General features: G+C 45.6%; 1 protein-coding gene across 7 annotated transcripts in view; it reads left to right on the forward strand.

Moving 5' to 3' along the window:
• Stk32b (serine/threonine kinase 32B) overlaps positions 1 to 27845 on the forward strand; it is a 331454-nt gene that overhangs the window by 36150 nt on the left and 267459 nt on the right. Inside the window, exon 1 of one of the 7 annotated variants that reach the window (XM_074042640.1) lies at positions 3062 to 4755. The exons of 5 other annotated variants lie outside the window; for them this stretch is intronic. The gene's annotated coding sequence lies outside the window, so the exon portion shown is untranslated. Of the gene's footprint in view, positions 1 to 3061; positions 4756 to 24305; positions 27635 to 27845 lie in introns of those variants that run through there. One more of the 7 variants, XM_074042641.1, reaches the window with a different exon arrangement.

The following is a 27845-nucleotide window of genomic DNA, read 5'->3' on the forward strand; positions in this document are numbered from 1 at the left end:
AATTGGATACTAGTCTTTGGGGGTCAGGGGTGGAATGCTATGGTTTGAATCTCAAGTTCCCCACCATGTGCTAAAGGCTTGGTCCCCAGCTGGTAGTGGTATTTTGGGAGGTGGTGAAAACTTTAGGAGGTGGGTCCTAGTGAGGAAGCAGGTCAGTGGGAGCAGGTCTTTGGGGGTATCTTGTCCCAGGTCCCTTCCTGTCCCCCTCTCTGTTCCTGTCCACCCTGAAGAAAAGAACTCTCCCTCCACACGCTCCTGATGCCATGATGCTCTGCCCAAGTGCACGGGGCCAAACACCATAGACTGTACCTTCTGAGACTGTGAACAAAATAAATCCTTCCTTCCTTAAGTTGTTCTCTTAGACATTTTAATCACAACAATGAGAAAAGTAATTAATACCGTCCTTGTGATCCAGTCACCTCTTAATAATGCCACCAGCTGGAGACCAAGCCTTTAACATGAGCCTCTGATCACATTTTATATGCAAACCATAAATTCAACCCTAGCCCCCAAAGCCTCATGGTTTTCTCACGATGCAAAATGCATTCAGTCCATCTCCACGAGTCCCCAAAATCTCAGCTGTTCCAGCATCACTCCAGAGTTCAAATCCCAAATCTCCTCTGAGACTCAAACTCTTAGCTGTGAGTCCCCGTAAAATCAAAAACAACTTACATACTGCCCAGATACACTATCACAAAGTCAACATTTTTATTCCAAAAGGGAGGAATAGGAAAATAGAAGGGGGTCTCAGTACATCCTATAGCTCCATGTCTGGTGTCCAGGACACATGGTGTCATGACTTGAGCTCAAAAGGCTGGAGCAGCCTTACCACATGTGGTTGCTGGCTGCAGCCCACCTGGCCACTGTCTTGGGGACTCTGCTCATTGCCTGCAGCTTTTCCTAGCAGATTCTCACACTCCTGGAATCTCTAACTCCATTGTAGTTTCAGCTTCAGTCTTGCCACTTCACTCGTGGTCGTTTCAGAGGTGCTGACAGGAAACTCAGACCCTGCTACACACTGCTGGCCTCCCAGACCTTCCTTTGAATCTGGGTGGAAGCCTCCATGACCCCATAGCTCTTGCATTTTGTGCATGCAAAATCAGCATCACAATGGATGGAGCCAAGATCTGCCACCAGCTGGAGCCGTAGGTGGGTCCTCTTGGAGGCTGCAGGGGCCTCTGAGTGCTGGGACAGCTGGACATGGGAAGGGAATCCTGGGGAGGTGATTCCCTAGGTTTCCCTAGGTGGCCCTGTGTGAGCAGGGTGTTCTGGCACTCTCTTCTCAATGCAGTCTTTGGAATGAGTCTACACTCTTACACCCTTGCGCCTGCAATGGATGGGACCTGGTCAACTCCTGAGATACCCTCCAGACATCTCTCCTGCTGTCCCTGGGGAAAGGATTTGGCTTCTTTTTAATGCTTTTAATCTCTTCAGCAACCGCACGTTGCTTGGCTCCTTTTCTAGCCAAACTGCAAATTTTCAAAATCTTTCTGCTCAACATTTGCTTTAACTTCTCACTTTAACTCTGTCTAAGAGCAGTCACAATACCCAAGCCATCACCTGCTGTGCTGCTTTGAACTTTTCCTTCCAGATTAGTTAGTCTGTCACCTATAAATTCAGCCTCAGACAAAGTCTCAAGGTGTGGACAAAGTGTAGACAGGTTCTTTCCCAGAATGGACCAGAATGGCTTCTTGTCTGATTCTCAGAGGGTCCTTGTTTCCCTCTGAAACCTCATGGACACAGTACTTCCTGTCCATATTACCGTCAGCATTCTGGTCTGAGTTCCCCCTAAAATCACCAAGATCTGCTCTTAGCATTCTGAGCTTTTTCTGGACTACTTACTCCTCCCAACATTCTCTATCCTAGATCATATTCTTAGCCAATAAACAAAAAATAAGTTAAAAAACATTCAGATTATACAAAGTATACCAGTGTCCTCAACAAAATAAAAGTAGAAATCAATAATAAAAGGAATATTGGAAGACAGGCACTTGTGGCTCATGCCTGTAATCCTAGCTACACAGGAGGCTAGACTGGGAGGCTAGTGGTTCAAGGCTAGTCTAGGCAAAAAGTTAGTGACACCCTTTCTCAAACAATAGCTGGACTCAGTGGAGCGCTGTCATCCCAAGCTGCACTAGAGACTGAGATCTGGCCTGCAGTTCCAGGCCAGACTAAGAAAAAACTAAGCTTGTGAGACCCCATCTCAGTGGAAAAAACTGGGCATGGTGGAGTATGCCTGTCATCCCGGCTATAGCGGAAAGTCTAAAATAGGATCATGGTTCAGGTGGCCTGGGCAAAAAATGAGAAGCACACACACATGCACACACACACACACACACAAGCACACACAGCAAAGTGGGAAAACTCGTGGAAGTTACACAACACATCTTTCTTTTGATGGTATTTGGAGGCTGACCTCAGGGCCTCGCTCTTGCTAGGCAGGTGCTCTACCTCGTGAACCACTCGGCCAGTTCTTTTTGCTTTGGTTGTTTTTGAGATAGGGTCTTGCGTTATGCTCGGCTGGCCTGGACTATACTTGTACTTCTCCACATAGCTGGGATGACAGGTGTTCACTGCTGCACCTGGGCGTAGATTGAGAAGGGTGGTCTTACAAACTTCTTACCTTGGCTGGCCTTGAACTGTGTTCCTTCTGATCTCAGCCGACTGAGTAGGTAGGAGTACAGGCCACCACTCCTGGCTCACAGCACATTCTTAAGTAACAAAATGATAGAAAAGTTTGAAGTGAGCAACGGTGAAAACCTAACACATCAAGACCTAGGAGAGGCTGTGAAAGCAGTGGTCCGAGTAGCCTCATCGTGGCGTATCTACATCAAAAAGCAGTGACATCTCCAACCAATATCCTAGCCTTTCAGGCTTTTCAGAGACAAGAACAAGCTAAACCAGCACAGGTTCTAGAAAATAGAACATGGATGTCTTGAGGGCCATTATTTTGCCCACTATAAAGATTGTGCTAAAGTGGGGATTCTGGCTGAACTGAGGTCACAGCTCTAGAGAGAATCCCACAGTCCGGTGTGTGTGTATATGTACGTGTGCACGACTTACACTCCTGTATTCACATGAGTGGGGCTGCATTGTAGAAGCACCGGTGCAGGACAGGACTCTGTCAGCTCCGAGGTGCTGTCCTTGCCGTGGACACAGGGAATAGGCTGTGGCTGGTGACTGCACTGTGTCACCAAATGAAGCTTTTATGCACTGCAGTTTTTTCTCTGAAAGAGAAGGACAGAAAGAAAGGAGGAAAAGAAGGAGAAGCTGAAAACAGAAAGAAAAACTAAAATTGCCTCTTTGTCAATGCCAAAAGAAAAGACATTGGGCTCACATGAAGGGGGTGGGTAATTACAACTGCCATTGATCTAAGCCCATCAGAAGCCCTGCTCTTTTTTCTTTTCTCAAGAATGGAAGGATAGAAATTACTCCTTTATCTTCATGTCTGATACAATGGAAACTTTATTCCATCTTGTACCCCAATTACAGACGATAATGACTTAAACTTCTGAAAGAGTTTTTTTTTTTTTAGTTCAAAACAATTCTCTGAGGCTGAATAATAAGCTGTACAATGACAAAAGTACAACCCAAATCCCTGTCTGACGTGCATCGTCCATTCAAATTTAGAGCCCGCCTTCTTAAAGCAAATGCGTCTTGTAAGTAAAATTCAGCATTGCAAATGTGCCTCGCTCATTTACTCATGGTGTCTAGTGGCTCAAATCCACCTGGCGGTCAAGGAAGGCAGGCCTGAGTTCCTTCATTCACAGACACTGCCTGGGAAAGTGACCTGACTTACTGGCTTGCTCAGGACTGTCCTGTTTTCTCATTGTTCCTATTAGTGTCCCCTTTTCTTTTCAGAAGTGTCCTGGTTCAAGCAATTCAAGTCTAAGGCCACACTGCTCAACTTATAATAATCTGCTCTCCAATCTGTTGAGACCCAGCTCACTCCTGTGAGATGGGCGTTAATCCCGTCCATGGATGGTACGTCCATGAACTAATCACCTCCCATGAGGCTCCATTATCTCTTATGACCCCACCACTTTCAGTACTGTTAGGTTTGGAGCAAGCTTCCAGTACATGAACGTTTGGTGAACAAAGCTCACCCCAAACATGGCAGCTTGTTCCTACTTCCCCTGCATGGACAGGACTGCACCTGGCACGATGTGTGTGCAGGAGAGGAGGACGTGCTAGGGTCTGCTGTTGACCAGCAAAGGAGAGAGGACCATACATGGAAAATGACAGTGAAGCTAAAGGCAGGTTTTGTTCACTTAATGAATCATTAATGTTTTCTACGAAATGGTCTCAGCCTCTGGACTCCTGTCATTGCTGAGTGAGAAATGGTCTCTAACATTCAGGAGCCCAGAGGTCACGTTACAGTCTGAGCTACTGTAATGCAGGTGAAGGAAGGGCCAAGCTCAGTGTGGGGAGACAGGGTTGAATTGTGCACCCCACCCCAATTCACAGGCTGAAGCCCTAACCCTGACTGAGCATGTGATTGTATTTGGAGATGCAGAGGTAATCAGGTTGAAATGAACTCACGGGGGGACTCTGCATCCTTACAGAAAGCAGGAATTTGAGACACACAGAGATACATGAAGAACAAAGCAGACGTGAGGTGATGCTTCCACAAGCCAGGGGACGCCAAGGATGGCCAGAAACCATGAGAGGTGTGGTACAGGTCCCTCAAAGCTTCCAGAAGGACCCAGTTCTGCCACACCTTGATCATGGACTGCTGGCCCCCTGGAGTGTGAGGTGAGTGTTCTGCTGTCCAAGCCTCTTGGCTGTGGTGCTTGTTACGGCGGTCCTGTGACACCAGCGCACCTTCCAGAGGAGCCAGTGTCCAAGGCCTTCGCTGCACGGGCCAGGTGCCTTCACACTGGTACCTTTACATCTTTGCATCTCTACCCCTTGGGAATAGACCCGGGGGCCACCCCACTCCCTTGTTTTCTTATAGAAATATCCTCCTAGCTTGGCCCAGTCACCTAATATAACTCCTTAGTGTGACAATGAAACGATGACTTGCGCTCCCCACTCCCCCAAACTCCACCCAAAGCTGAAGAAACAAGATGAAAATGGTGGAGCTTCGGGAGGAAGAAACAGGAAAGTGAATGGCGGATCTGGAGTTCTCAAAAGCACAGTGGCAACACTGTGTACCTCGAGCATTTTGGAGTTTGTTTCTGCCATTGTCCCATTAGCCCTGCTATAGTTTCTATTTGAGTGCTCCCTTCTCTCCTCCAAGCTCATGTATTGAAGAATTGGCCTCCAGGGAGATGACATTGGGAAGTAGTAGAACCCTTAATAGGTGGGACCTTGTGGGAGGTCTTCAGATCATGGGGGTGTACCCGTAAAAGGCACTGTGTGACCCCAGTCTCTTGAGTCCCAGCCACGAGGTAAGTGGTTTTGCTCCACAACACACTCCCTACTATGATGCACTGTCTGTCACATGCCCAGAGCAAAGGACAGAAACCTCTAAAACTGAGTCAAAATAAACCTTTTGTGTCTTATAAGTAGATTATCTAGGGTATTTTGTTCTAGTGATGGAAAGCTAACATAAGCACTATTCTACAAACCAGCCATTGGCTGTTTATTGTGACCAATTCAGAGCAGTGGCTCTAATACTACCCATTCTGTCTGCAGTTGTGGGGAAACTGGGAGATTTGGAAGGTAACCAGACAAAGCTGACCTCACCATTGGCAAGGGATCTGTCTAGAGTCCATGAATTTGGAAATTCATGAGTTAGATCAGTTTACTAAATATTTTTAGTGCCATATGGCCAGCACACAGACATGTACAGAAACAGTCTAACACCCATTGGTGTACCCCAACCCCAGCTTAAGAAATGAAATGTTAGACATAAGTAAAGCCCCTGTCTGCTTCATCCTAGGTCCTTCCCTCCTGAGAGCTCACTCCACACTTACCATGTGGGGTTTTATTCCTCTGCATAGTGTTATGTAACCCAAAGCAATGTGTCCTATTTTTAAACTGTAGTGGGATTCAACCAGATCATTCTGTATTGTGCTTTTCTCATGTGCCACTGTCTTTCTTGTGTACTTTTGTGTGAACTTTTATGGGGCGGAGTTCAGTCAATCTCACTGTGCTGCAGTGTTCCGTGATTACTGTGATTTATGGACTCATTCTCTTATCATTGGAGGAATAGGTTGCTTGGGTTTCCTTGCACACATCACGGGAGTCTCTGGAAAGTACGGGTTATGCAATACACACTGAGAACTGGTGGAATTCCTGGGTCATTAAGATAGAGTTTGCACATCTTGGAATTGACAATCTATTGACAAATCACTCTCCAGAGGGGTAATTGACATTTCCACTTGCCATTTTTGATCATTTCTTTTTGCCCAGACCTAGCCAACACTTGATATTATCAGACTTTAAAATTTTGGCCAGTATGATGAAAGAGGATCTCCACATCTATTAAGTTGCATTTCCTAATGTTAGTAAGGTTGAGCCTCTTCTGGAATATTATTGTCCACTCAGATTTCTCAAAGACAAGGATACTGTCTATTCAGATCCTTGCCTATTTTCTCCAATAGGTTGAATTGTTGATCATCAGTGCCAGAGGGCACCCCTGTCTTAGTCCTGGCTTCAATGGAAATGCACCTAAAATCTTAACATTAAGAATCATGCTTGTTTTAGGGTTTTGACAGTTAATATCAACAGGTTAAAGATGTTCACTATATTTCCAGTTTGCTAAAGGTCTTTATTTTTTAACATTATGGCTACAAATTTTAACTGAAATATTACACACATAAGAGTACATAAGACATAAGTATAAATTTTGGCAGATACATAATTTTTCAGAGAGTCAGCATGTTCATTGATTAGCAGCCAATCGAAGAATCAACCGTAATGGAGAAGTCCCTGTCGTGCTTCCACTCTGTCTTCTCACGGGTCCTGACTCCCTACAACAGTTCTGCCTGTTTTTGAGCCCTACATAAACAAAATCACAAATATATATTATTGTGCAACCGGATTGCTGCCCTCAACATTGTCTGTGGCATTCATCTGCGTTGCAGTATGTAGCTTGTTCATTTTTTGTCATTGTCATTACCTTCTATTGCATGACTACTTTCTAATCTTGACATACATTTGGGAATGGGACGTTTTTGAGTTATAGGATATGCCTCAGCTCAGCTGTCTAGACCTGGTGCGCCAACTCACATTTCTACCTTAGTTGAGAGGAGTGTCTTTGCGCCACATCTTCAGTGACAATTGATGGTGTCTATCATTTAAGTTTAGCTATACTGCTAGGTATGCTGTGAGAGTTCGTCACAGTTTTGACTTACATTTCTCATCATTAAGGATGTTAATTCTTTTAAAAATTATGGTCACTTGCATTTTGATACCCACTTTTGTGAAATACCTGTTCATGTCTCTTAACCAGCTTTTCTGTAATGCTTGCTGACTGATAGGAGCTCTTTACGTGCTCTGGGTATGACTTCTGCTACAGAGATCTCAGCTGTATGACAGAAACAGCTTTTTTTTCTGCGTTGGGCAGTTCTCTCTCCACTGGAGTCTTTTGTTGAACAGATATTCTTTATTTTAATTTACCAGTCTTTTCTTTTATGGCTGCTTTGCTTACTCTAAGATCATGAAGATATCTCAGATGGCAGAAGTATTGACCTCTCATGTTCTTCGCCCATTTTTCCAATAGATCCAGTAGGTGACTGACATTGGTAATATAACATCCTTGTCTTAGTCTCAGCTTCAGTGGAAGTGCTTCTGAAATTTTGACATTAGGAATGATGTTTGTTTAACATTTTTGGTAACTATTGCCATGTTAACTAAGTTTATAATTGTTCCACTTTTCCTCTCCAAAACATGGCTTTACCAGTCATCTCAGATACACAACCACTTAGAATAGATTTTTTGCATAGGGTGTAAAATTGAGGTCTTTATCATAATAAAATTAACTGCAGCTAATGTCATCCAGTCCACATACAAATCTCTGTTGCCTGAAATGTGCCATTTGTAGATTCTTCATTGGGCAAGTCCAAATATCCACCTTCTCTCTGTTTCTGGGATGCTGTGCCTCTTCATTTTCATTGCTGCATTTAGGTCATGATAATTGTCTCTCTTTAGAAGTTTCTTTTCTATGATGCTTACTTGTGAAAGTTAGTTGTTCTGAAAATTGTTTCATGTACTGAATTTTATCATTGCTTCCCTATGGGGGTCATTTAACTTGTTCTTCAGGCACTTATATGTCTTCATTATATTTTAACTATGGGTTAAATTTCATTTGGATGATTTTCAATGTGAATTCTTCACATTCAGTGAATTCAGTGTTGGACTGTGTCACTTTCAGTGATGCTGAGTGGTTTAGGTGGTGACAAAGTGGTCCTTCCTTATGTTCCCTCATCCACTCTCCACCTGGTGACTCCATCTGGAGATGTCACTGTCCAGCAGTGACCACCACCACTGTCTGAAGAATTGCAAAATGGTAAAATCAAATTCTATCAGCCTTTCTGTGTTTAGCAAATGAAAACATCCTATGTTCTCCACCATTTGGTTTCCCCAAAATAAGATTCCTTCTAGCAGCAGAATGCTTAATTCTTTCTTTTCTTTAAATTTCAGAGGAGTGGGTCTCTTTGCAAATTCCAGTGTTATGCCATGTGTTTTGTTTCTTTCTCTCTTTTTTATGAAACTCATTACAAACTCATCTTTGTAAATTTCATGCATTTAAATAAATGGCAGCTTTGCCGGGCGCCAGTGGCTCACGCCTGTAATCCTAGCTACTCAGGAGGCAAAGATCAGGAGGATCGCTGTTCGAAGCCAGCTCAGGCAAATAGTTCACGAGACCCTATCTCGAAAATATCCAACACAAAAAGGGCTGGTGGAATGGCTCAAGGTGTAGGCCCTTTCAAGCCCTGGTACTGCAAAACAAAAAAATTGTAACTTTATTTTATATAATTTTTACCAAAGTATGACAAGCACACACAGATGTCCACACAAGTCATTAGTGTACAACTCAGGGCAGTTTGCACAAGGTGAGCAAGCCTGGACGACCACCACTCACATCAACGACCCCACATTACAGCCCCACAAAGCCCCAACCACGCCCTCTCACTCACCTCTCCCAGAGGTGACCACTGCCTGGGCTTCATCCTCGTCACTTACTTTGCTTCTGGTTTGGAACTTTACATAAAGCAACTCTGTGACATGGCTTCACGTGTGTGACTCTCATTGATCAGGTCTCTGGCACATCCTGTACGTTTCACATACTGCAGATCCATTGTGATGGCACAAGTCCACTGCACTCCATCCACCTGCCTTCTGTTGTGTTCAGCTTGCAGCTGGAGCAAGTCTTGCACAGTTGGCCTGCCTTGTTTGTGGATTAATTATACAGTTTTGACCAGGCATGTTCAGAAAAATAAATGAATAAAAAATTCAAACTTTCACAAACAAAAACTTAAAATTGCACCTCAGTTGATGTGGCGATTCTCTGTCTGTCCCGTGTTGCCATCAGTGACCTGCTGAGTGTTTCCCTGCCCTTCGTTTTATGAAAATCTGCCTCTCAAAAAGCAAATAATGCCCCCAAAGCAGGGTAAAACTGATCAAGTGAAAATTCTAGATTCATTCCGAGGTAGCGTGTCTTTGGTGTAAGTTGGGCAGTGTTAGGGAAAATGAATCAAGTGTCTGTAGTATTGGAGATAAGCTGCATGAAATAAGATGCAGTATTAACATGCAAAGTAGTCATTTTGTGACAGTCATGTAGCCTACTCCATGCACTTTCAAGGTGTTGATGCTCAGATGTGCCGAGCACGTGGAATAGGTAAATTTGAGGGATTTTAGAGTCCTGAACAACAACACATCCTGAGCACTCGTGGCTTTCCCCCACCGTGGTCTCCGTGGAACCACAGGCTTGCGATACCAAGTGGCCGTTGCGTATGTCTTGCTTGTGTTTTTGGATGTTCCTGCGGGTTTTTGGATATACACTTTGGAGTGGAGCTGCTAGGTGTGGGCTCAGCCTTGGTTGGTGTCATGACGTAGTTTTCAAGGTGTTTCCACATTTCATATCAGTTAGGATCGTCTCATAAGATACGTTGGCAGTGTTCCTCTTTTTCTTGGAAGAGCATCCTTCGTTCTTTCATGAAAGACTTCACCACTAGCATTCTCAGGACCTAAAGATGTGTTTGTGACAATGTGGTTAATTCTAGGTTCGCTTACTGATAGGTACGGAACTCCTGAGATTTTCTGTTTGTTCTTTGGCTTGCTAAATTATCAAGTGAATTGCAGAAATGGAAGTTCAAGTTCGAGTGACACTGCACATGCCATTGGCACACCTGGGGCTCTGCTGATGCTATGGATCCGTGGACTCCACAAAGTAGGTTCGCTTCTACTTTCTGGAATCCCAAGTAGAAATCGCGAGGAAAACAGGACCGTCATTAACACAGTAACAGGAGGGAACAATTATGTTTCAGTCCGAGCTCGTTAGTCATGACGAATAGAAACCTTAAAAGGCCAGCTCTGCACAGACGCTCCCAAGGCTGGAGCTGCACCAGGCTTGCGTTCTGTCATTAGTGGCCAAGGAGGGGCTTCCCTCTGTCTTTCTTCCCTCCTAATTGCTGTGTTCCCAGCTTCCTTGTCCAATTAACTCAGACAGAAGCCCTGTTCCTATCCATAGCCTTGGCCAGCAATAACACTATGTGCTTTGTTATCTGCCAGCCCTGACATACCAGAATTTCAGGAAGTAAAAGCCAGCAGTTACCCTTCAGATGCCAGGCCACAGAGGCCTTGCTTGCCTAATGAGGAAGCTGATGTCAGGGAAGGGGAAGGAAGGGGAGGGGAAGGGAGGGGAGGAGGGGAAGGAAGGGGAGGAAGGGAAGAAGGGGTTGGAGGGAAGGGCAATCTCCAGCCTTACTCATCCCTTCATTTACTCAACAGTCACTTATTGAACAAGTATTTCATACAAGGCACGGGAACAGAAAGACAAACACCCTTGTTGCAGTCATAACAAGGACTAGTGAATAAATATATTAAAGGTGGAGAATATGGCACATGCCGGGGAGGAAATGACAGGGTGCTGTCATGGAGATGGGCATGGGTTTCCTTGATGGCTGGGACTCAGCTTGGTTTTTTCCAGAAGCCGAGCCTAAGACACAGATCCACCTGCTGTGGTTTGCTTATGATGTGCTCCCAGGGAACACAGGTGTGGAGGGGAGTGAGGCAGGGAAGGGAAGGCCGCTGCTAAGTGATGTGTCACCATGGACATTAGGCTGCAGCTACCTGGGGGCTTTGGCTATCATCCACCCCCATGCCCACTGGTCACCAGGCGAGGGCTGCTCCCAGGCTGGTCTGAATTCCTCACTTCTATGCAGGGCAGAGCAGGGTGCCCAGGCTAAAAAATGCAGATGCTGTGGTGTGTGGGTGGCAACAAAAGGATAGAGGAAAGATGGGAGACACAGGCAGAGTCTGCTGCAAGGTGGTGATAGAGTTCCCCAGAGAAACAGCACCAGTAAGATACAGACACACAGAGAAAGGAATGGACTCACACAGCTGTGGGGGTCAAGAAGTCCCAAAAGCTGCAGTTGACATGTTGGGGAACCAGGAGAACTGACTGTGCAGTTCCAGTCTAAAAAATCTGCAGACTTGTGACCAAGACAAGTCTTGGTCAAGTTCAAGTTCAAAGACAGGAAAACACAGATGCCCTAGCTCAAGTAGGAGGGCCAGTACTTCTGTTCTATTCAGGCCTCCAGTGGATTGCATGAGGGTCACCATGTCAGGGAGGGCCCTCTGCTTTCCTGTGTCTACCAACTCAAATGGTTCCTCCAAACACTGGATGGATGTGTGACCAAATATCTGGGCATCCCGTGTCCTAATCAAGTTGACACACAAACTGAACACCACGATGGGACGTAAGAAAGCTTCTCTCTCTGTGGAGGAGGGATCCGAGCTGAGCTGGGAACAGGGAACTATGGCTGTGTTTACAAAGCACTGGAGAACAGTCCAGGGGTGGGGGAGAGGGGCAGGGCTTGACAGATGAGTCCGAGGGACTGAGATCAACAAGATGCATTTTTTTCTACATGTGTCACTGAAAGCCCGGGCACTGGGAAAAAGGGAGTGAACAAAACAGGCAAATGTGCCACTGCTAGGGGAAAGAGGAAAGTAAGAAAGTATATGGTAGGTGAGATGGAGCCTCTGTCAGCTTGGGGCCCTAAGTGCTGTGGTCTGGAGGTTGGTGTCCCCCAAATTCACGTGGTAAAACTCAATCACCGATGTGATGGTGTTAAGAGTGGGCCCTTTGGGAGGTGACTAGGGGAGGTGGTGGAGCCCTCACAAATAGGATTAATGACCTGAGAAAAGGGGCCCCAGAAAGACCCCTCTTCCCTTCTACCACGTGAAGAAGCTGCAAGAAGATGGAAACAGACACCAAATTGGCCTAAACCTTGACCTTGGGCTTCTCGGCCCCCAGATAGTGAGAAGCCAATGCCGTTTATCAGCCATGATCTGTGTGTGTTTGTCACAGAACCTCCAGCAGATTAAGACCCTCACTAGTGGCATGAGCTGACTGGTCTGGGTGGACCCGTGCCTCAAGTGAAAAAAAAAAAGTTCTCGTTGCCACAGTGTAACGTGGCCATACTGACGGATGAGAGTTAAATATCAGAGTAGTTCTATCACCCATTCTTTTAACGCATGTGTACACACACACCCCGTCAGGATAAGAGGCACCATCTTCACCAAAGCATCCAGGCCCAGCCTGGTCAGCCTCTGTCTAGCTGTTCAGCTGTTCAGTGTCATCTCTCCCCCAACTTGTTCTCTCCAGGTGTGGCTCCCGTTGACACCCCCCGGCCCCCCAATCTCAGTGTCTGAAGTGCTGCCCCTCTGCTTGGGTGTGTCTCCCACCCCATCCTCAGCCCCTCCTGTCCTTCCTTCTGATTCTGCCCAACTCATCACATGATCCAGTCTCCATGCACAAGTCACTCCTCAGAGAAGCCTCTTGGCCTCTCATGTCCTCCTCTCTGTGACAGATCATATATCACTCAGAATCTCTCCTCCATATCACAGGTGAAACTCCTGGTTCATGTCTGGCTTCTTGTTAGTGTTGAGGTCCCCAAAGACAGGGCTGATGTCTTCTTCATGTCTTCTGGTGTCTTCAGTGCACAGCGCTGACAATGACCAAGAATGAGTCCCAGTAAATATGTGTCATGTGAATAAATAAAAGCTCTTCCTGATGGGTTCCCACTAGAGTGCCTTATTAAACACCAGATTTTCTTCAAAGAAGAGTCTTGAATAGACACCGAACTCACTTTTGTTCAGCTCAAGTCTTTTCACTGTCCCTCCTGTCTCCAATCAAAGGAGGCAGGGATCCAAGAGCCCACCTCTCCCCAGGATTTGTCACTCCTCTGACAGTTGTCCAGATGTACCGTGCTCTAATTGCGACCTATGCAGACTTGTCATTGCACAGAGTGAGGACATGCTTGCTGTGTACCACAGGTTGGATCTGTGATTCATTCATGACCACGTAGCTCCCCTGGCCCCTATAACCCATGGAGACTGGAGACAGTGCCTGTTCTGACAACCGTGAGAGTCTGGAGGATGCCAGACACCTGCTCTGCGGGGTAGGGGGGAGTCACCCAAGACATTCCATGAGACTCCCATCTAATTGCAAAGACAGTAGTGAAATTATTTTATTTGGTCAGAAACTATGGGGTTTGGATAATTCTCTGTGGGTGTCATTTTTTAAACCGTCCTTCGTTCATGATTGGCTTTATTGTATTTATTCATTTTGAACTTCCGGACAGGAGGGAGCTGGATGCTTCTAGGGCCTCCCATGGTGATCAGTGTCCTGTGGAGTGGGCCCAGGCCCAGTGCTAAGCCCTCCCCAGAGCCTCTGCCCTAAGGAGGAACAGAGTTCTTTACTCCAGGAAAGATTTAAGATGACTCAAGAAGTACTTGATGTGTAACAGCATCATACAAATGAATAGTGGGTGAACCTTGAAATGTGGATTTTAAAAGCCCTCACACACATGTGAGCTTCCTTGCAGCCAATGTGAAAAGTGCAAGCAGCAAAGCGGTCCATTCACAGATCTATGCAGGGAAACAAGACTCAGCATTGAGAAGAAGCACCCATCCTGGCCCCAGGTGAAGGGACATGTCACCATCAGGAGAACTGCTCTCACTGTGGCTCTGTGGCTTTGCTGGTTCACTTGACTCCTCACTAACTCAAAGACAAGCATCTTTGCTCTGTTCCCTGCCTGGGATTCTGTGAAGGTCAAATAAAGGTGAAAATGGCTTCAGAACCAGACAGAATTATCTCTAAGGAATTGATGGTATCAAGCGTGGCCATGATGACCCCCCCGCCCACCGAGTGAGTTTTCATGAGAATATAAGTCACTGAGCCACGGCAGAACTTCTGTAGCCTTTTTCCTCCTTTGCACGGCTTCCCTTCCTTCACTGAGACTGAAGAGGGTGCGTGGAGTCAAACTGTAATAACATAGCTTCTGACTGGAACGTTTATTGACTACTTAACACCGCACAAGCCAGCCACTGTACACGCACACACGCACGCACATGCACACACAGTCTTCCGCATGACCTGCAAGCTAGGACTGGGACGTTGTGCAGGCTTTGCTCCCAGAAGGGCCCTATGCCTGGTTAGTGCATTACTGCCGTCTTCAGATTCTGAATAATCTGTCACTGGTGTTCATGCTAGACCTTCTGTTTTTAAGTTGACAAATTAAGATTATAAATATTTATGGTGTACGTGTTTATATACGTGTGTGCTCTGACAGGCTGCATGAGGCTAGGTAACATCATCTCATGCACTTATTTCTTGTGGCTGGAACTCAGTACCTCCTCATAGCAATTTCGAGTACACAGCATCACAGTGTGGACTGCAGTCTCTGCCCTCCTCACCATGCCCCACTCAGCCCCTGGCTACCCCCACTCTATTCTTGGCTCCTATGACATTGATGTTCTCAGATTTCATTTTAAATCAGATCGTGAGCTATTTGTCTTTCTCTGCCTGGCTTATTTCAGTTCTGTGATGTCCCCAGGCTCATCTGTGTGGTTGTAAATGACAGGAATACCTTCTTTTTAAAAAGTGGAGTAATATCTACACCATGTTTTCTGCACTCATTCATCTGTCGATGCACATGTAGGTTGTTTCCTTATTCTGGCTGTTGTGAGCAGTGTGGGACCGAACATGGGAGTGAAGGTGTCTCTGTGATGAACTGTTTTCACTTCCTTTAACTGTACACCTAGAAGTGGACCTGCCGGATCATAAGGTACTTCTAGTTTTCTAAGGAACCTTGTACTGTTTTCCATGACGGTGGACCAACTTACACGTGTTCCTTTTTCTCACATTCTCACCTGCCTTACCTGCTCCTTTAGACCCTGCTACCACCTATCTTCTCTTTTTGATAGTAGCCATCCTAACAGGTGAGAGGTATTTTTTAGATTTCTGATAAGTGATACTGAACTTGAAAAATGCTTATTCAGGTCATTTGCCCATACTTTTTAATTGTGTTATTTTATTACTATTATGTGGTATTGGGTTGCTTGGATTCTTTATATATTTTGGGTATATCAGGTGCATGTCTAATAAATATTTTCTCCCCATCCACAGTTGCCCTTCTTGCTCGATCACTTCCTTTGTCGTGCAGAAGCTTTGTGGTCTGATGTAATCCTGCCTGTCTACTTTGCTTTTGTCACCTGTGCTTCCAATGTCATTGACAAGATGAATGCCAGGGAGGTTTATAGTTTGGGAATGTATATTTAAATCTTTAATCCATTTCAAGTTGATTTTGAAAATGGTGTAGGGCAAGGGTCCAACTTCTTCCCAACATTTTTTTATTGAAGGGACTGTCCTTTCCTTATTATGTGACCGTAGCTGCATGGATTTATCTCTGTACTCTCTGTCTGTTCCATTGATGTAGGTGTCTGGTTTTCAATGCCAACATCATGCTGTTTTGATAATTATAGCTTTGAAGTATATTTGATGCTTCCAGTTTTGTTCATTTTACTCCAAATTTCTTGGCCTCTTGACGTCTGTGTCACTCCATATGAATATTAGCATTGTTTTCCTACTTCTATGAAAAATGCCTTTGAAATTTTGACAGAGATTTGTAGGTTCTGTAACTCACTTTGTGTTGTATGGGGACTTAAACAGCATTCATCTTTTTAATCCAATGTTTTACAGTTTTCATCAGTGGTCTATTGTTTCACTGCACAGATCTTTCACTTCCTTGGTTAAATTTATTCATACAGATTTAATTCTTGTTGCTGCTGTTGGTTTTGGGGTTTTTCTGGTGGTACTGGGGTTTGAACTCAGGGCCTCACAGTTGCTAAGCAGTGAGCCACTAAGCACCTGAGCTACTCCACCAGTCCCTTTTGAGGTTGTTGTAAGGAGGATTGTTTTCTTTTTCTGATAATTCGTTGTTAGGGTATAGACATCCACTGATTTTTGAATGTTAATTCTGTATTTTGCAAACTGATTGAATTCATTTTCTAGTTTTCAGGGGTTTTTCAGTGGAGTCTTTATGGATTTGTATAGAAGATCATGTCATCTGCAGGCAGACACGACTGACTTCTTCCTTTTAAATATGAATGCCTTTTATTTTTTTCTCGCTTAACTTCTTTGGCTAGAAACTCCAGTACGACGTCCTGTGTTGATTAGCAGTGTTGAGAAGGGCACCCTTGTCCTGTTCCTGTTCTCAGCCCTTCCCACTGCTGTGTGTGCAGGTCGTTGGGGCCTTTATTATGTCAAGCTGCATCTCCTCTGATGAGAGTTTTTATAATGAAGGGATGCTGAAGTTTGCCGAATGCTTTTTTCTGCCTCTGCTGGCGTGATCATATAATTTTTTTTATCTTTTATCTGTTAATGTCATAAATGCATTTACTGACTTACGTGTGTGCTAGCTTCTTGTTGCTGTGCAAATACCTGAGAGATAACAGTTTTAAAGGAGGAAAGATTTACTTTGCAGGCTCCCTCCTTTTCTCTTTTATTCCATCTGGGCCCCAGCCTATGGGATGGTGCCCCCACATTCAGGGCAGGCCTTCTCCCCTCAGTAAATCCTCTTGGAAGCGCCCTCACTGACACACCCTGAGGTGTGCTGCCCTGATTTCTTAGGTCTCTCTCAATCAATCAAGTTGACAACATTAACATGCAGAGCTATCCTTGTATCTTAAGGATAAATTCCACTTGACCATGGTGTGTGATTTTTTTAATATGCTGTTGAATTTGACTTGCTACATTTTGTTGAGGACCTTGGCATCTATGTTCCTCAGAGACTTCAGTTTGCAATTTTCTTTCCTTGTAGTATTTGTCTGGGTATGGTGTCAGGATAACTCTGGCCTCATAATGTAAGATTAAATGTGTTCTATCCCCTTGAGTTTTTTGCAGGAGTTTGAGAAAGATTGACATTAATTCTTTAATGGCTTGGTGGAATTCACCAGTGATGCCATCTGGTCCTGAGCTTTATTTGGTGGGAGGTTTTTGATTACTCATTGAATCTTCTTGATATTGGTGTATTAAGGTTTTCTGCACCTTTGTGATTCAGTCTTGGTAGGTCATGTGCTTCTGGGACTTTAACTATTTAATCTAAATTATCCTATTGGTTGGGACATATTGCTCACAGTGGTGCCTTATGCTGCTTTGTGTTTAAGTGAAGCTGCTCGTTCTGTAGCCACACAAGTCTTTATCAGCTTTTCACTCCTGCCCTGGGCCTTTGCAGGTGCTCTTTCCTGAGTCTTGTTTCAGAAGCCACTGGACTAGGGAGGCCCCTCTGGCCCCCCATGGACAGCCTCTCCTCAGATGACTTGCTAACTCCACCCTACTTTATCTCCTTCCCGCTGCTGTCCCCACTTGTGACTATCCTGGTCGGCTCACTTTCCCTCTGCCTTCCTGGTTAGAAGGTAAGTTCCTCAGGAGACTGAGAGTGTGGTCTCTGCCAGTCACTGTTTTTCTCCCCAGGCATTGATCTGGTGTCTGATACAGCTGGGTCTCTTTATAGTAAGTACCTTCTCCAAATCTCCAGTGTGACATCTGTAAACATCCCGCGCAGTCAACAGGGTACTGTGACTTAGTTTCTTCTCCCGCACTTGCCTCAGCTCAGTGCACCAGTGCTCTCAACCGTTTTCTCTTCACCCCACCTCCACCCCAGAAGCCTTTTTAGGGACATTATTTTCCTTCCTTCCAACTACCATAGATATTCCGTGCGTCTGTTCAGGAAACCCACACGTATCTGAGTTTTGCCCTCAGTGTGTGAGACGATGCTCCCAGCACCAGGTCCTTCCTTGTTGAGAAAGTGTGCTGTGGGTGCCCCATGCAGGACAGCCTCAGCACATTAGGCAGATGGTTGGTGGCTGTCACTTCAACAGCAGTTCTGTGTTCAGAAGGGAACAGGGACGCATCCAACCAGGGGGGTGAGGAAACACATTTTTCATTGCCCCATGGACCAGGGGAAATCGTTTGATCATTTCTCAGCAATTTCATGAAGCTGAGTGGAGAGTGGAAGGACCCCAGAAGGCTCTCATAACTTTTTTTTATTGCTTTTTTTTATCTTTTTATTTTTTTTATTATTCATGTGTGCATACAAGGCTTGGGTCATTTCTCCCCCTGCCCCCACCCCCTCCCTTACCACCCACTCCGCCCCCTCCCTCTCCCCCCCACCCCCTCAATACCCGACAGAAACTATTTTGCCCTTATCTCTAATTTTGTTGTATAGAGAGAGTATAAGCAATAATAGGAAGGAACAAGGATTTTTGCTGGTTGACATAAGGATAGCTATACAGGGAGTTGACTCACATTAATTTCCTGTGCGTGTGTGTTACCTTCTAGGTTAATTCTTTTTGATCTCACCTTTTTTCTAGTTCCTGGTCCCCTTTTCCTATTGGTATCTGCTTTAGTTTCTCTGCATTGAGGGCAACAAATGCAGCTAATTTTTTAGGTGTCTTACCTATCCTCACCCCTCCCTTGTGTGCTCTCGCTTTTATCATGTGCTCAAAGTCCAATCCCCTTGTTGTGTTTGCCCTTGATCTAATGTCCACATATGAGGGAGAACATACGATTTTTGGTCTTTTGGGCCAGGCTAACCTCACTCAGAATGATGTTCTCCAATTCCATCCATTTACCAGCGAATGATAACATTTCGTTCTTCTTCATGGCTGCATAAAATTCCATTGTGTATAGATACCACATTTTCTTAATCCATTCGTCAGTGCTGGGGCATCTTGGCTGTTTCCATAACTTGGCTATTGTGAACAGTGCCGCAATAAACATGGGTGTACAAGTGCCTCTGGAGTAACCTGTGTCACAGTCTTTTGGGTATATCCCCAAGAGTGGTATTGCTGGATCAAATCGTAGATCAATGTCTAGCTTTTTAAGTAGCCTCCAATAACATTTTGTTTTTTCTCTGATATTGTCAGATTACTGCTTTCTAGATGTATCTCTTTCCAAGAAGCTGACAAAACCCAAGCTTGTGCTAAGCAACTTGTGTTGTGACTGCAAACTTCTGTTACAAAAGGTTCTGCTTATAAAATACATTAAACAAGAGCAGTTCTAGTTATGAAAGAATGCCCAGAGCTCCTAAATAGGAGAAAATATCACATATGAGCAAAATAAGTCTCAAATGACACATTTTTGTGTTTGGAGGCTGATGTGGTAACTGACCCCTAATTGCAGTCATGTTTTGCATAGACTGGGTTATTTCCTTTAAGGTTCATTGATTTTTCTTTCCTCCACAAACATTTATTCCAACATCAAATCCTTTTATAATCTTCATACATAGCCCTCCAGGGCTCAGGTGCAGAGTAGTTTGTTGAATGAACAAATGTAACATTTAGAGAGGATATGTCAAGTCAGGAGCATTTTTGAGATTTCCTGGGTGTGACAAAACTCTAATGGCAGTGACTGAGCACCCACTTGGTGCCAGGATCTGTCCTAAGTAGTTGGCACACATTGGAGATTTGGGTACTACAACCACCCTGCTACGTAGCTGTCGTCATTCCCTATTACAGGATGAGGGATCAGGTGACAAAGCTAGTGACAGGAAGAGCTGTGGGCACAATCACACCATTATAATAATAATATTAACGGTAACCTCTCTAGCCAGGAGTAACGTTAATTATGAGAACAAAGGATGCAGAAGTTGTAGTGTATGGAGCAGGTTGGGCCTTCCAGGTGGAGTCCCGCGTGTTTCTAATCTTCTTTAATTTTGACCATGACTTTTGAAGGTGAAATTATTGTTTCTTTGGCAGAATCAAAGCCCCAGGTCTCAGTGGGTGGAAGGGCTGAGGCTGGAGTTGGTCCTACCTGGTACCAACGTTCTTCATACTTGGTCTCACAGCCAGAACTAAGGAGACTGGCTGTCCCCACAGACAGGCAAGGGACATTCATACCATTCAGGAAACTTGGCCCGGGTAGTAGTTCTCAGGCAGCCAGTAGTAGGAGACCAGAAGAGCCTCCATGGAACTGTGGAGGAATGACTGCATCATGTCAGCTCATTCATTCATTCATCAGGTGCTATTTACCAAAGCTTTCAGGTCTGCTGCATACAGGCTTTGGCTCCATCATGGAGGCCTCTTGACTATGCCTGGGTGTTTGCTGGGGGACTGTCCCTTGCTACATGCAGCTGCCCTGGGGCTGGCTGGCTTCTTCTAGTCCTCCTGTCCTCTCCTTACCTCCATATCTGCGGCCTTCAGTGGTGTGACTTACCCTGGTTCCATCCTCAGCCTCAGCCCGCCAACTCTGCCTGGATCAGTTGGTCCACTTTGTCAGTCTGCCCTGAGCCCAAATGCTGGTTCCATTTCCCTCCTTCCTTATGGCTGGGTCCTCCTGTATCACCACAGGAGTCACAGGCTCATGGGCCCCACACCAAACTCTGTCCTCTGCACAAATTGCCCTTCTGTCTCCTGCGATCTTTGCCCCCCAAGGCCTTCTTTGTGACGTCTTCTCTCTGCAGTTCCACGTGTGCTCACAGCCGGAAGCCATTGGCCACGCCTCTCTCATGGGCCACACCTCTTCCGTGCCGGCCACTCCCAGTGCTCCTGCTCATTGGTTTCCTGTTTCTACCCTGATGTCTTGGCTCCAGGTCAGGCGCTCACACTCTTGCCTGGACACCACATGTCCCCCAACTGTGCACCCAGCTCATCTTCCATGGACCCTCACTGGCACAAGCATGAAGGTCATTGAAAAGGGGACTGTTTCCTTTGTAACCAGGGACCTGATGACGTCTTAGGCTTTTTCAGTGACCTCATCAGTATGTTTATTGCACCCGTTTTCTGGAGTCGCCATAACAAAGAACATTGCAGACAGGGGACTTGAACAACAACCACTGCATTCTCCCAGCTCTGGTGATTGGAAGTCCAAAGTCAAGGTGTGGTCCTTGCTGGTTTCCCCTGAGGCCTCTCTCCTTGCCTTGTAGATGGCCTCTTCTTCCTATGTTGTCATGGGGTCATTTTTCTGAGAGTCTGTGCACTAAATTCCACTTTTATAGGGACACCAGGAAGAGTGGATCAGGGCCCACCTGATGACTCCAGTTACCCTTCCTTACCTCCTTAAAGGCCCATTTCCATATACAGCCACATCCTGGGTTCAACACATACACTTTAGGGGACACAGTTCAGCCCATAGCAACTGTCATTATCACCCATGTGTCGTCCTCAACCTCATCAGCCGTTTCACCTTTGTCGTCACCCATCACCTTGTCTGGATCCTTTGGGGTGGTGGGGGGCTCTGGCCCTAAGCCTTTTCACGCACTGTCTCTTTTAATTTCGGTAGCATGACTGTGGTCCGTATGGGGTAAGATAGAGGAGAAGAAGGATGGGCCCAATCCCCACATTACCTTCTCAGGCAAGACCCTCTCTCAAGTCCTAGTTATGTTGAAATGTCACAGTTCCCCCAATTTGCTGGCCCAGGGCCTGTCACACACCCCATCAGCTTGTAAAATCAACTCCCTACTTCCCAATGGCAATGACCATGTACTCTGCTTCTCACACGGCCATGGCCATAAGCGTTCTCAGCAACAAACTTCCTGACGTCTTTAGAGAAGGGGCATTCCTCTTTCCGTCCTGACCCGAGGGCCTCCCCCATGATTCCATTCCTGAGCTTACCACACCGTGTTTGCTCACTCCCCCAGATGGCTAGAACCTGCAGGCTGGAACTGGGTTTGGTTGGTTTCTGGACCAAGATCTGAAATAGAGCCAGGCCTCCCCAAAGGTCAAGAAAGAAATGCGAAATAAATAAATCTTGTGATCCTAAAGGGACACCAGAGACCACAGAAATAAAGTCACCTGGGCTTCTTGTCCCACCATTCTAGACTGTTAGAAAGGAAGCAAGCCTGTGTGAGGGTGTGTGTGTGTGTGTGTGTGTGTGTGTGTGTGTGTGTGTGACTGGACTTTTCTACTCATTAGCAGTTCATAACAATGAATTCTCATTTATGGGGTAGGAGGCGGAACTTTTAAGACAGCTATGAACTTTGCCTTCTGGTCTTATGCCTGTGCTTGAGTTACATTGTCCTGCACAGAGATGCATAAGTAGACCAAACCCTCTTCCCCTGAACCCTCTAAACTGAGAGGAGTTTCTCCAGCTGGTGGCAGAAGGGAAAGAGAGATTTGAAGCAGAAGAAGGATTCGTCACAACACACTAAAGATGCTTCTGGACCCTGAGAAAACTCCCAGCTCACCACCATCAAACAGAGAGGGACCTCGGTCCTACACCTACAAGGAATTGAATCAGCCCTGTCAATGCCACAGTCCTGGCCTCAAGAGACCCTACGCAGAGAATCCTCTTGGTCCTGCTCAGGTATCCGTCCTACTGGATGGCAAGCAAATAAATATTCTTGCCATTTTTTTTGTTTGAAGCTGCTTGGCTTCTGATTGTTCCTTACGCAGCACAGAAAGCTAAGAGGAGGCCTTCCTCCATATGACTCTGAGCTGGGAACCAGGGATGTGGAAATTACTGTGACACCCACCCTCCTGGGGCAGCTCAGGGTCGTGTGCAGGGATCCAGAGATTCAAAGGCAGAGGTCACTGAGACAGCCTCAGTAGAAGTAATGGTGGCAAGTGTGGTAGGCAGACAGCCTTCTCCGGTCAGGGCCAGAGCTCTGGGAAGGATGTTAGGCAGACCAAGTCCCGTGTGGTCTTTCTTAATGTGCTGTTCCTCACACGTGCTGGGCTCTAGGGCCATGCAGGGTGCCTCTCCCTGACTTTCCTCTTTCCTGCCTCCCAGCCTTGTTTCTCAATTCCCATCTGCATGCATCAGGCTTTCCCTCCACGGTCACGTTGCAGCAACTTTCCACCTTGATTCCAGCCCCAACGTTACTGCACCTCTACCTCTCTGCCCTCAACCTTGCTCACATCTCCACATAAGACTCTTATTCCTCTCACTGCCTAAAGGCTCTTGCTTTGCCTTACGTCCAGTTGCTCTAGCATCACTTGTTTAGGGATCTCCTTCCCCACTGAGCTGACGAAAAGCCCATTGGGTGCATTTCTGGGCCCCCCATTCTGTTCCATTCCTCTGCATGTCCACCAATACCACCCAGTCCTAAACAAGCTGTACAGTAGGCCTTAAACTACTGGGGGGAGTAGGTCTCCTGCTTTATTTTCTTTTGTCAAGATTATTTTGGATCTTCTATAGCTGAGGAAGTCTACTTAGCACAGTCTACTAGTTAGCTTTTCTGTTAGCTCTGGTAAAATACTTCGTATAAACAAATTAAAGGGAGGAATTACTTATTTTGATACAATTACTTATCTTGAATTATTTCTTTTGGATTTAACCTGTGGTCACCTGTATCTGTGTTTCTGGCCCTATAATGAAGCAGAACATCTTGGTGGTGTGAACATGTGGAAGAGGCTGTTCACCTCATGGCAGACAGAAAGCAGAGAAGGAGGAGGAAACCGGAGACCAGAAATAACCCTCAGTTATTGCCCCCTGTGACCTACTCCCTCCAGCTAGGGCCCATCTCCTGATGTTCCCAACACTTTCCCAAATTGCCAGCAGCTGGGGAGCAGATGTTCAATCCATGAATCTGTGGGGAAGCTTTTCATATTCAACCTTAATGCTCCACCCCTGGGTACCAAAAGCTTATGGCCATCTCATAATTCATAACGCATTTAGTACATTTCCAAGAGTTCCCAAAATCTTAAAGTCTCAACATTGTTCAAAAATCAAAGTTCAAAGTCATTGTGCACCCCTGTAAAATCAAAAACAAGTTCTCAAGATATAATGGAACAGAGTAAACATTTCCACTCCAAAAGAGAGGAATAGGAGAATAATAAGGGAAGATCAGAACAAAATAAGACCAAATTAAATTCTATAGCTCCATCTCCAGCATTTGGGGAAAGTGGTGCTATGATATGAGCTCCAAGGATGAGGGTAGCCCTGCCCCTATAGCATTGCCATTTGCAGTCCAGGTGGCCTCTCTTTTAGGCTGGGCCCCACTCATTGCCTATGGCTTTCTTTGACAAATGTTCCACACTCCTGGCATCTCTGACTTCCTGGGTTTCCATTGCATCAGGCTTCACCATCATGAATCACCATTCAGGGGTTGCTTGCAGGGATTCTGATCCTGTCACACGTTGCCTGGCCTCCCAAGCTTTCCTTTGAAATCTGGGTGGAAGCCTCCACAACCCTGCAACTCTTGCATTTTTCATGCCTGCAAAACCAGTATGACATGGATTATGCCAATATCTACCACCAACTCAAGCATTAGCTGAGCTTTCCCTTGGACTGTAGCTGTAGTAGCCTCTGAGTGCCTGGGTGCAGCTTCTGCAAGCCGAGCACCCTGGAGCTCTCTTCTAAGAAAAGAAAAATCTTTCAAATGAGTTAAATCCTTTATGTCCTTGAGCTTGGGTTGGGTAGGGATGGAACCAATTCCTGAGATGCCCTCAAGTCATCTTTTCTATTGTACCAGTGCTAAGTAATTGGTTTCTTTTAAATGACATTAATCTCTTCAGCAGCCACACTTTCCTTGGCCCTAACTTTACAAAGCATTCTTTTCTGGACAAACTACAAGTTTTTCAAACTTCCCCACTCTGCATTATGCTCCCAGTTCTCACTATTAACCTGGTTAAAAGCAGCTAGCAATAACCATGCCACTGCCTGAGTGATGGATTACTGTGAAGTTTCTTCTGTCAGATTAATTCATCTGTTACCTTTAAACACAGCCTCCTGCAAAGACGCAGGACATGGACAAAATGTAGGCAAGTTCTTTGCCAGAACGTAACATGAATGGCCTTCAGTCCAATTCCCAACAGATTCCTGTTCTCACCTGAAATCTGAGGATCACAGTCTTTACTGTCCACATTCCTATCTGCATTTTGGTCTTCTGAGCTCCAAACACGATTGCATATTAAGTTGACCTTATAGCACTCTAAGGCTTTTCTAGCCTATGTCTCCAAACATTTCCAAATACCTATGCAAACCAGTCCCAATGGCTTAATTAAAAACCACATGGTCAGGTTTTGTATCAGCAATGACTCCACTGCTCTAGTACCAGTTTTCTGTGTTAGCTAGCTTTTCTTGTCACTGTGATAAAATACCACACATAAACAGCTTAAAAAGGAGGGATTACATATTTTGACACATGGTGTCAGGGGGTTTGGTTCATGGTCATTTGTCTCTGTGATTCTTGACAGTAGTCCAAACATTGTGGTGGTGGCAGTGTGTGCCCGAGGCTGTTTACTTCCTGGAGGACAAGGAGCAGAGAGATGAAGAGACTGGCATGAGGTATAACCTTCAAAGTTATGCCCCCAGTTAGGCCCCATTTCCTAAAGTTTTCAGAACCTCACAAAATAGTGCCACCACCTAGGGACCAAGTATTCAACACATTTTGTCTTCAACCATAGCAAACCCTATGTCTCTCTCCCTCTCTTCTTGCTTTTCTCCTTCTCTCCCTCCCCTTCCATGGTGTTGTCTGTGATGTACACAGCAAACCACCCCAAGCTCAGAGGCTCATTCCAGCCAGCCATCAGCCCCCCTGGTGCCCTTCAGGTTGCTCTGCTGGTCTCAACTGGACTTTCTCCCATATCTGGGAACTGGCTGGCTCTCAGACTGCCTGGGATGGATTCACCTGGGACTCTTGGGCCACAGACTTTCCCATTGTCTCACTGTATAGGGCTGCTGAGTGTATCCTTTGGCAAAAGGAGAGCAGCTAGAGAGAAGTGGACATTCACAGTATAGCCTTAGCCTGCGTTGAGTCTGCCAATATCTCATTGGTTAAATCAAGTCCTGTTCCACAGCCCCAAGGTTACACTGCAGAGCACCTGACTACAGGGAGGTGTGAAGAATTGGGTCCACTTATGCTGTCAGTCCGTCACAGCCCCTACTCTTCCCTCCACACCTGAGAGCAGTCCTAGAGTCTCACGTGGCTATCAGGCTAACCTCACCAGTGGAAATCTGTTCCCAGGAGTCTGCAGTCTAAGCACTTGATGTGGTTTCTACCCAGCATATGTATCAAGGGCAATTAAATGTTTTAGAACCCCCAGATGTATGGCAGTTAATGGGGGATGCTTGTTTATTGCTAATGAAAAGATAAATCACAGTTGTAAGCATGTGCATTGAAATGTTGGCTTTGTTCTCAACTGGCTCAGCTTCCTTTGTAGTCATGAATACAGCACTCAGGCAGAACTGATGTCTACTGCGCCTCGGTCTCAGATCGAGCATGGAAGAGCAATTCAGGGCCCTATGCAAACAGGAGGAGTGGACATTTTCCTGCCTGTTACCTGTCACTTCTCCCCATCTAGCTGCTCAGAAGTTGAGTTGAAAAGTATTGGTAGATGTTAAGTCACAAATTAGGTCCTGAGTCCTGTGCAGTTCTTCCCCTAAAAATATCACACCAGCCACTCAGTTTTTGGTAGAAATACCCCATGTTTTAAATATTTGTCCAGCTTCCATTTGAATGATTGTGTGGAGAGCTGGCAGGGACCTTACAGTTGATGTGGGGTCATATCTCTTGTCACCCACTTGATTTGTCCTAAATTGCACAGTTGCAATTAGTTTGAGAAGTGATCAAAACTTTTCTCACCCATATACGGTTAGCTCTGATTCTACTCTACCAGAATGAAAAATTGAACGTCAAAATTTTATTTCCAAAGTATCTTTCTGTTTCTACAACTCAGTCGCCTGCAAGTGTATACTGGTGTAACCACAGGTGCAGTAAATGTGTGTTCATGCTTTCGCTCATTCACTCAACCATCCAGCCATCACTTGTTGAACCACGTGCCTTTGTGAGTGTACTGGGTAGAATAGTGAGTCCTCTCCAAATTCACATACACCTGGCTCTTCAGAATGTGACCGTATTTGGAAATAGGGTTTTTGTAGATGTACTTAGCTGAGGATCTTGAGATTGTGGTGCTTTGTAAATCAAATGCCTGGTTTTCTCACAAGAAGAAAGAACAGAGGCAGACCCAGGGATGAAGCCACGTGAAGGGAGAGACCGAGGCTGTAGTAATGCAATGGTAAAGAAGAAACCCCGAGGAGTGTGGCAGCTGCCAGATGTTGACACAGACAGGGAAGGATCTGCTCCAAACCCGTGACAGGCGGCCATCCCTGTTGACTGTCAGGCTTTGGACTTCTGGCCTCCAGAACCGTGAGAAGATAAATTCCTGTTGTTTTAAGCCACTTGGGAGCAATTTGTGAGGACCGTCTTAAGAAGCTAATACACTGGGCACTCAGGTAGGGAGTGTGTCTCAATCTTTGCTTTCAAGGAATTGATCATTTAATTCTTATCCTCTCTGGAGCACGTGTTCAATGCTTGTCTTCTCATGAATTCACATTTCCACCAGCATCCTAATTGTCTTCTGTGCTGAGGCTGCTGCTGTATTTTCCTGTGTGCATTAGATATGTGATTTCCTGAGTGCTTATGCTGATAAGAGGGTAGACTGAG

Source organism: Castor canadensis, chromosome 9 (genome assembly GCF_047511655.1).
Source record: "Castor canadensis chromosome 9, mCasCan1.hap1v2, whole genome shotgun sequence".
Lineage (NCBI taxonomy): Eukaryota > Metazoa > Chordata > Mammalia > Rodentia > Castoridae > Castor > Castor canadensis.